We start from the raw sequence: 10,002 nt of genomic DNA, 5'->3' as shown, positions 1-10,002 counted from the left end.
AAATTTTCAGCTATAATTCACCACCTTAGAAAACCTTCACTGAATGCTTCCATCCTCTCTATACTAGAGAAGCTATAATATTTGCTTCTCTATCCCACTCTCCACAATGGCTATCCCAAACTTTCTCTTCTCAATTCAAGTCTACAGTTGTATCCCACTTGCCTCCTCATGAGACCCTCAACTCATATATTACGCACCCCCTCAAAAAAAAAAAAAAACAACCGAGGCTATCCAAGCACTTCCCCTTCTCTTCTCCTTCTCACCTGACAAGTACTTCTCCCATCATTTCACAATTCCTAGGCATCATTCCCTACCGTTTCTTCCTTTACTCTAATATGATGAAAAGATAGACCTTCTCCAAACCCTCTACATGTACCCTAGATTCTAATTTTTCCCATCTTCTCCATCAGGTTGGCTCTACTATCATCTTTCTCTCCTTTTCTTCTCCAATATCTACCTTTCTATTAGTTCCTCCTTTGTATCCTAGAAATGTGACCAAGGCACCCATATCCTCAAAAAAAAAAAAAAAAAAAACCATTAGATTCTACAATCCTCTCTTTCTCAACCAAAAAGACATCTACAATTGGTACCTCCACTTCTTTTCTCTTAACCCTCTTTCATTTGGTTTCCATTCTCATGATTCAAGTGAAATTGCTCTCTCTAAAATTGCCAATGATCAGCTATCAAATCTAATGGTGTCTTTTCCATCTTCATCCTCCTTGAACTTTGCTTCATTTGACATTGTTGATCATTCTCCTACTGGATAATCTCCTCTATCGATTTTCAGGATTCTGCTCTCTTCCTTATTTCTCTTCTACTTGATCAATCACTCTTCAATCTCCTTTCTTGGTTCATCATCCTTGTCTTGGTCATTAATTGTGTGTCTTAAGGCTAAGGAGGACTTGTTGAGCACCTCCTCTTCTTCTCTCTATTCTTTCTCTCTTAGAGACTCGGTCAGTTCTCAGATGTCTTTCAGATCTATAATCCAGCCTTCTCTCCTGAGCTCCACTCTGGCATCACCATGGCTTTTCGTTATTACAAATTGAATGACTTGTACCCTGGAGGTATCTCAAACACAATCAAGTTTTTTAAAAAGGAAAGAACTCATTTTTCTTCTCAAATCCTCTCTCTTCTAAACAACTCTCCTACTGGCAACAGCAACACCTTCCTTTCAGTCACTCAAGTTCACAACACTCAACTCCTCAGTCTCATTCATGCTGCATATTACCACACAGTTGCCAAATCTTGTCTTAACTTATGTCCACTGCATCTCTGCCATAGGTCCCTTCCTCTTCATTCACACAGCCACTACTCCAGTGCAGGCTCTTATCACCTCTCATTTGGACTACTGTGACAGCCTTCTCTTTGCTTTCCCTGTCTCTTGTCTCGCCACATTCCAATCCTTCTTCCATACAGCTGTCAAAGTAATTTCCCCTAAAGCATAGATCCACTCATGTCACCTCCCTACTCAACAAACTCCAATGGCTCCCTATTATCTTGAGGATCAAATTAAACTCACCAATTTGATATTTAAAGAAAGATCTTTACAAACTGAGCCCTTCCTACCTTTACAGCTTTCTTTCACTTTATTTGCATTAAAGCTATAATGATCTACTGTCTGTTCCCCTCACACAATTCTCACACCTTTGTGACATTGAACTGGCTCTTCCCCAAACCTGGAATGCTCTCCCTCCTGAACTTGGCTCTTGGAATGCCTAGTTTCCTTCAAGACTCAACTCAAGTTCAACTTTCTTCGTGAAGTCTTTTCTGGTCTCCCTCTCTGAAAATAACCTTTTATTCTGTATAGAGTCCTATGTGACTTTAACGTCTTACCAAGCTCTAAGCAGGCCACAATTCTTGCTTCAACTGACTTCATGGCTGTTGGAATGAATTGTTCTCATCTGCCCATTCTGCTGGGAGAAGTCTTCACATACTTGGCCTAGACATATCCTCAACCTAGCTTGTCTGCCAAGATGGTTTTATCAAGTATGGCCAATGTGAATGCTGCAGCTTCTTGGAGCCACCGGTGAGAGTTAAGTGACAAGTGGACACCGAAGGTGGGTAAGCAACCTTGAAAAAGGCTCAGCAAGCCCTCTGCACAGAGGTACTAGTACTCCTTTGAACACCCCATACACCCCCAAGGACCTCCCCCGTATCCCAGGCTATCACTTAGTCATTCTGACTTTTGCCTTGCCTCTAGAGTTCGATACCTCTGGGAGGCAGAGTGGAGAGGATAATTTTGTGTAACTCCACCTCAGAACAAATCAATTCACTGGCAAGTCAAGACACCACTTATTGGAATGTCATTGTCTTCTTCAAAAACAAAGGATAAACAATAACGCCAATCATGTATACATGTGGTCTTCCACATTTGAATGAAAGCAGGGGTTGTTTTTATCTTTGTCTTTGTGGATCCAGCACTTACTCACAGTGCTTTGAACATGATAAGTGCTTAATACATTATTTCTGATAGACTGAGTTGCTATGGCAAGGGAAGGCCAGAGCATCAGGAGAAAGAAACATCATAGTCACTGAGAAAGAAGCTATCCGACTTCTTCAGACAGATCACCAACTTGCCTAAGTAGATTTCTTTATATTCAAATTAGTCTCCAGTGATCATAGCTCCAGTTTTCTTATTCTCTATCCTTGAACCAAATGCCCTTGACAAACAAGGAAACCTCTTCCAAGTCCCCTTCCAGTTGGTTTAGCTAGACAAGCTTTCTCTAATCCACCATGGGGATTACTCAAGCGGGTTCATTTAAATGCTTACACACACACACACACACACACACACACACACACACACACACACACACACACAATTAGTAGAATGTGCCAGTTCTCAGCCTAATCATTTATTTAACTGAGGCTTTTGTCATTTGTTGGGAGGAGCTCTTAGCATCAGAAAAATGAGGGTGGGGATTAACCTAGTACAAAAGAGTTAATAGGATATAATTAATTACTTAGGAGAGAGACATAAACTAGAAAAATAAATCTATGTAATTATAATTATCTAGTTTGGCTCTGGAGAAGAGTTGAGAAACAGAGATCTTTCATTACAGGGTACTTTCGTTACAGGGGTGGGGGTAGAGCAGATGTAAATTATTCTTTAGAGTTTTATTATATTTTAAAATGCAAAAACCTTTCTTAACTCACAGGTCAGGGCTGCCCAAAAATAGACAGCAGCCTAGATTTGGCCCTCTGGGTTATAGTTCATCAATACCTGGTATAAACTATTGGATATGATTGATACATTGGTTGGTTGTGGTGAAGTTTTCACAATATTTACAATATTTGTTATAAAATTATAAAAGGAGATCCATAGCAGCAGTATCATCTTTCAGAGAAACCCAAAACCTGAGTAGCTAGTTCAGGCTCAGATTTCCTCCAGATCCAAAACAGAACTGTCAGGGACCAGCAGATCTGAGGGTCAGTTCTTCCTCAGGGAAGACTACATTCCCCAGAAAATCCCTGTTATTGGGATTGCTACAACTGATATAGAATGTGCCATCAGCATCTTAACAAAGAATCTGGTTGATTAACTTGCTTTTATTGATGTCATCCAAGACAAAGCAAAGAAAAAAATGATGGATGTCCAACATGGCAGCCTTTTCCTTAGAATACCAAAGATTGTCTTTGGCAAAGACTCCAAAGTTTCTACAGACTCAAAGCTAGTTGTTATCACAGCAGGCCCACATCAGCAGGAGAGGGAAAATAGTCTTAACTTGTTGCAGCTAATATAAACATTTTTATATTCATCATTCCCAGTATTTTCATCTACAAGCTGCTTATTGTTTCCAATCCACTGGATGTTTTAATATACAGAGCTTGGAAATTAAATGGTTTTCCCCCAACCCATGTTATTGGAAGTAGTTGCAACATGGATTCTGCCTGTTTCTGTCATTTAATGGGGAATGATATCCACTCTTCAAGCTGTAGTGGGTAGGCCTTTGGGAAACATGGAAACTATGGTGTTCTTGGGTGAAGTGATAGAAATATTTCTATTGCCTCTCTGAAGACTCCTCATCCTGACTCAGGAACTGATTCAGATTCATAAACACGTGGTTAAAGTGCTTATGCCATGATCAAGATAATGGCCTTTGCTTCCTGAGCCATATGACAGAACTAGAAAAAAGTATAATGAAGATTCTTATGAAGATATATCAAATTTCTAATTTTCTAATATGAAAATTTGATTTTTTTTCAATTCACAAAAAAATATTTTCTTTCCTTTCCTCTTCCTTTCCCTCCCTGCCCCTCATCTCCCTAGAAAAAAGCAAGAACCTTGTAGCAGATATCCTTAGACAAGAAAAACAAATTCCCACATTGACCAAGAAGAAAAACAGTACACTTTGGGAAATCAGGGAGAAGCAATTTTAAAGCATTTTAATTAACCCTTTGCGATCTACCTTTTAACAGTCTAGAGAACATGACAATAATTAAAGCATTATGTATGGGGGAGAAGGGGGGCAGTTAGGTGGCTAAGTGGATAGAGAGCCAGGCCTAGAGAAAGGAGGTTCTGGTCACTTCCTAGCTGTGTGATTCTGGACAAGTCACTTAACTCCCCCTTGCCTAGCCTTTACTGTTCTTCCGCCTTGGAACTAATGCTTAGCATTGATTCTAAGATGGAAGGAAGGAGTTTAGGTTGTTTTTTTTTAAGTATTATGTATGACAAATTTTTCAAGTTCATCAATCCTTCATCTGATTAATTATTGTGAAGACTGACTAGAAAACAGAAACATGAAACTTGTGAACACACTCTAATCTCCTCCAAAAGTCAGAAATAGGAAATGGGGAAATTGGTTCTTTCCATGTATAAGACTTTATTGTTGGAATATGGATGCTGGATGACTTGCATTGTATGGTCATTAAGTGGTTGGTGTAAAGCCAGTCCAGCACCCCAAGTATCCTACTACCTCCCTTCTATGTGCTGCAGTTGACCTTCTGTCCAGAAGAATCTCTGTACCTGTTTAATTTATTAGAGATTATCTGGTTCTTTGTCATAAAACATACAGTGGTTCTTTGCTGATGGATGAAATCTGTGCTCCCTTCCATTAGAGCTCCATAGCATATGCCCATGCCTAACCTTCCTAACCTTATATTGTATATTATATGGGTATGTTGTCATATTTATGGATGCTTATAACGGTAGTTGTAAATGTCCATATGATGTAAGACATTAGGTACAACAATGCAACCAGTTCAAGTTATCACACTAACTGACATACTAAATATACCATAAATTGGCCTTTTTAAATGTTAAAGCCAATAATTCAGAAATAAATTTGAAACAAGGCTATGGTTATAAACAAAATAAATAAAACTGCTATGATTATGGTTTATGAAAGCTACCATTAGAATATGCCTTTCTAAATATCACTAACTTGTGACCTAGGAAGGGAAGATACCATGAAATAAATAATTGACTGGTTAACAGACATGAAGTTTTGCCCTTCATTTAAAGTTCTACTCCTAATACAGCGTGTGGGTCAGTACTGAAAGAAGCAAGGCTGAAAAGTACTAGCCATGAAAACTGCCTGCCCTTCCATCCAGGCATACCATCTGGCTTTGTACCCCAAAGAGATAATAGGAAAAAATACTTGCACAAAAGTATTTATATCCACAGTCTTTGTGATGCCAAAAAATTGGAAAATGAGAGGGTGTCCCTTGATTGGGGAATGGCTGAACAAATCATGGTATCTGTTGGTCATGGAATACTATTGTGCTAAAAGGAATAATGAACTGGAGGAATTCCATGTGAACTGGAAGGACCTCCAGGAATTGATGCAGAGTGAAAGGAGTAGAACGAGGAGAACATTGTACAGAGACTGATGAAACACTGTGACACAATCTAATGTAATGGACTTCTCTACTAGCCCCAATGCAATAATCCAGGACAATTCTGAGGAACTTCTGAGAAAGAATGCTATCCACACCCAGAGAAAGAACTATGGGAGCAGAAACGCAAGAGAAAAACATATGATTGATCACATGGTTCGATGGGGATATGATAGAGGATGTAGATTCCAAACAAACACTATTGCAAATATTAATGATATGTAAATAGGTCTTGATCAATGATACATGTAAAACCCAGTGGAATTGCACATTGGCTACAGGAGAGGGGTGGGAAGAGGAAAGGGAAAGAACATGAATCATGTACCATGGGAAAATATTATAAATTAATTAAATAAATAAACTTTAAAAAACTGCAGGTGCCAAGGGCATCCTGGGCCAAAAATATCCAAATGCTTCCTTGCTTCTATGCTCAGACCTGATGCTGAGTGTTCTATGGACCTGACCCTTTAGAGATCAGAGCTCAACGGAAAGAATCACGTCTCCCAACTCAACAACTGCTTGGTTAGCCCCAGGAGATAAAAGCTCTCCAAAGAGAGATCACAGCCCACTGCACATCCCCAAAGAGCCTTGAAATGTTGTCAGAAAAGGATGTAGCTGTCCCAGACCTGGTAGAACTGAGACACTCTTTGAATCCTTAATGCCCTTACTGGTGGGTTTTGAGTGATAATATATGTAGAGCCCAGTGGAATTGCTTGTCAACTGGGGGAGGTGGGGAGAAAGGGGAGGGAGCCAACAAGAATCATGTAACCATGGGGGGGAAAACTTAAAACTTAAAAAAAAAAACAAAAAAAACAATGCTCTTGCTGGGAAGCTTTCCCCAAGAAACTCCTAACCACATTTTCCAGTAGCAAAGGATCTTGGGTTTAGAGCTGGAAACAACCTTAAAGGTCATCCAGCCCAAGTGCCTTATTTTACAAAGAAGCAAACAGACGGCCAGTGTCCTATCCAATGTCCTCCAGCTTTAAGTGTAAGTAAGGAGGAATTTGAACATGCATCTTCCTAAATCCAAATGCATCTAAGGCACTTAGTTACCAGCCTACTGTAGTGAGAGGAGTCCTCGGGCTAATGCCTGTGTCTTTGTCTCATCCCAACCCAGTCCCCACAGAAGAAATAAAACGATAACGGCATTTTAAAAGTGCTTTAAGGTTTACACACCTTTAAACAATTTCACACTAAATTTGTGGTGTTGTGTATGATTAGCTTTTATAGATAGACACAGAAGTCCAGAAAACTGAGTCACACTTAGGAAGTGTCCGAGTAAGGAAGCTTTGAAGCCTCCCTGATTCCAAGGGCTAGTCTGGGGTGGGGTGGTGGCGGGGAAGAGCAGAGAGCCAGCGTAGAGTGTCCCCCTCCTTCTCTGGAGTCTCCTTGAAATCAGGGATTGTCGGTTTTTCACCTTTGTGTACCCACAGTGCATTGCTGGCTACGTCGTTTTAGAAGTTTAGCTTGAGAAGCCCGGAGTCCCGGGTTCCAGTCCCGGCTCTGCAAATCACTAATTGTACCACACTTAGTTTTTCCGCAGTTCATCGGAAATGTACATTTACGTCAATGCCAAATCCCACGTAAAAGCGACGGGGCTGGAGTGGCCAAAATCCAGTGCGCCTCTAATCTCCCCTCTATCCTAGGGCCCAGGCGGGGGTTAGAGGGCAGAGGTCCCTGCGCCCGTTTTCGTAGGGCCGGAATCAGCCAAGCATCTCCCTCAACCCGCATAAAACTTTGGGGACTCCCAAAAAGGGGGAGTGCGTGAGGTGTTCCGATGCTCCAGCCTAGGCCGAATGCCCCACGGCCGCGTTTGCCTCCCGCCCCCTCGGTCAGACCAGATAGCCAGGAGCCTGGAAGCCCCAGTGGTTCTGCAGGGTCACTTGCGCTTTATGTAAGAGGGATGGGACGGGGAGCCGTTGTGCAAGGGCTCCTCCGCGCTATAAGAGGGGCAGGAGGCGCACATGGAGCCCTCAGAGGAGCCGCAGAAGCGAGGAGATCTCGAGGTAGGGTCTCAATTCTCACCTTTCTCCCTCTCCACTTTGTGTTTTGAAGGCAGCTCCGCCACAGGGCTGGCTAGCCACAGCCTTTCCCCCCCAGGGAAGGGGAGGCAGGCAGGCAGGGATCAGGGCTGATTTATCGTCTCTTATTTGGTAACTTTGACCCGAAGTTCTAGCCAGAGGGAGCAGTCCAGGGAAGCGGGAGGGAGTGGATACTCAGTCTTGGAGGAGCAGAGTTCTTGAACCTCCAAACTTCACTTCTTGATGGCAGCCCCAGCACAAGCGGTGAACCATGGAGGCAGATTTCTAGATCTGTCCAAGAAGGCCCCTGCCTCTGCGCTGAGATGCTTTGGAAATTACCCCGAGCACATCTCCAAGAACCACAGAGTCTCCTTCCAGAGGGAACAGTGAGTTTTGCTCAAGCCTGGAAGTTGAGGGAGGACTAGACCAAAGCTGCCAGCAAAAAGAGGAAGGACTTGGGGGTAAGGATTAAGTTGGGGGTTTCTGGCCTCACCAGAATTAACTTTGGAAGACATCTGAACAGTGTGGGGGAGTGGGCAGAGGGACTTTGAGCATCTGTCTGGACCCCTTGGGCGTTTAGGCCCTGTATGGTTTTTATCAGACGCCTCTCAGCACCTTGCCTTCATTTCTGTTGTAGAAACCAGATGGAGTTACAGTTGGCTAATTGGTCTGCACCCAGTTAGACATAATGCAGCTGGAAAGTAGAGAAATCCAATTTAAGTGGGGTCCAGGTGTTGGCCTTGGTTTTTGGAAAATGCACCAAGAAAATGTTTAGTGATGGAGCAATGTCAGTGTAGCCGCTTTTGTTTGCCTGTCTTAATAGACCAAAGTGTACCCCAAATGTTTCCCACTCCAGTCAACGATCCACTTCTCCCAACATTTTCTCCCAAGTTAGTCAATTCAACAGAAGAGGCAGGTTGGGGGAGTGGATATCATGCTGGCTTCAGGAGACTGGTCTGTCTCTCACACACACTGTGTAGCCATGGACAATCTATTCAGTCTTTCCTTCAGGTGTCTGAGACTACAAATTCTAAGACAGTATCAATCTGCGTTGATAGAAGGAGTTTCTTGAGCTAGACTTCTCTCTACTACTGGAAAGAAAGAAAGAAAGAAAGAAAGAAAGAGAGGGAGAGAGGAAGGAAGGCAGGAAGGAAGGAAGGCAGGAAGGAAGGAAGAAGGGAAGAAAGGAAGGAAGGGAGAGAAAGAAAGATTGATTTTAGAGTAGATTTTTATAAGAGAGCTAGGGGTAGGGATGGTGCCGGTGGCTTTTGTCCAAGTAGTGCTGGGGTTTAGAGGATAATTATTCACATTTATATAACACTTTAAGGTCTACAAATTGGTTTTCCCACAATTTTGTGAGATTGGTGGTACAGGCATTATAACCATTTAAAAGTTAAAATAACTTGCTCACTATCAAAAAGTCACTAATTTAGAGTTCAATCTTCAACCCAAATCTGATTATTTCAAATTTATAAGATCAAAAGTTAGAATGAACAGGGATCCTAAAAGTTATCTAATCCAACCTACTCATTTTAAATATAAGGAAAATGAGACCCAGAGCAGTTGACTCACCCAAAGTCACAAAACAATTAAGTAGCAGAACCAGAATTTGACCATTTTCCACTAGACCCATTCTGATTTTCTCTGATATTTCCTCAGAGGATAGCTGGTCCTTTTGATGTAGAAACCCAGCTCTCCTGCTAGGCAGCCTTATACTTATGAACTTCTCTTAGGTCTTCTTAAAACAGCACCTATTCTTTTTGGAGAGTTCATTATTGCTATAGCAAGTTGAATCTGATCAGGGGAGCATTCTCACTTGTTTTTTCCCAACTGAAGTGACCTGCCTGCCTACTGAAAAACCTCTGCATTAAAGGTGCCCACTTGACTGGCAGGGTACTCAAAGAACATGTTTGGTTTCTTTCCTCCCCTTCCTCTTCCTAATCCCATTTTTTTTCCTTTTTTAATCTTTTTTCAAAGGAAAGACAGGGATGTAGGAAGAATGGAAAATCGAAGGGAGAGAGAAAAGGGAAAGAGATGAAAAGGGAAAAAGAGAGGGAAAAGAGAGATAGAAAGATGAAAAAGACATGAGATGAGAGGCAAGAAAGATGAGGTGGGGGGGGGGAGAGAGAGAGAGAGAGAGAGA

General features: G+C 41.9%; 1 protein-coding gene and 1 pseudogene across 1 annotated transcript in view; both read left to right on the top strand.

The window, feature by feature from the left end:
* Window positions 1-1,988: 1,988 nt before the first annotated feature.
* Window positions 1,989-4,057, top strand: LOC123249944 (annotated as a pseudogene).
* A 4,192-nt stretch (window positions 4,058-8,249) lies between these two features.
* LOC123248797 (leptin) overlaps window positions 8,250-10,002 on the top strand; it is an 18,192-nt gene continuing 16,439 nt past the window's right edge. The window contains exon 1 of the mRNA XM_044677659.1: window positions 8,250-8,320. The gene's annotated coding sequence lies outside the window, so the exon portion shown is untranslated. The remainder of the gene's footprint in view (window positions 8,321-10,002) is intronic.

This window comes from Gracilinanus agilis, chromosome 5 (assembly GCF_016433145.1).
Source record: "Gracilinanus agilis isolate LMUSP501 chromosome 5, AgileGrace, whole genome shotgun sequence".
Taxonomy (NCBI): Eukaryota; Metazoa; Chordata; class Mammalia; order Didelphimorphia; family Didelphidae; genus Gracilinanus; species Gracilinanus agilis.
The sequence above is the reverse complement of the archived record's forward strand: the minus strand, read 5'-3'. Positions and strand labels throughout refer to the sequence as shown.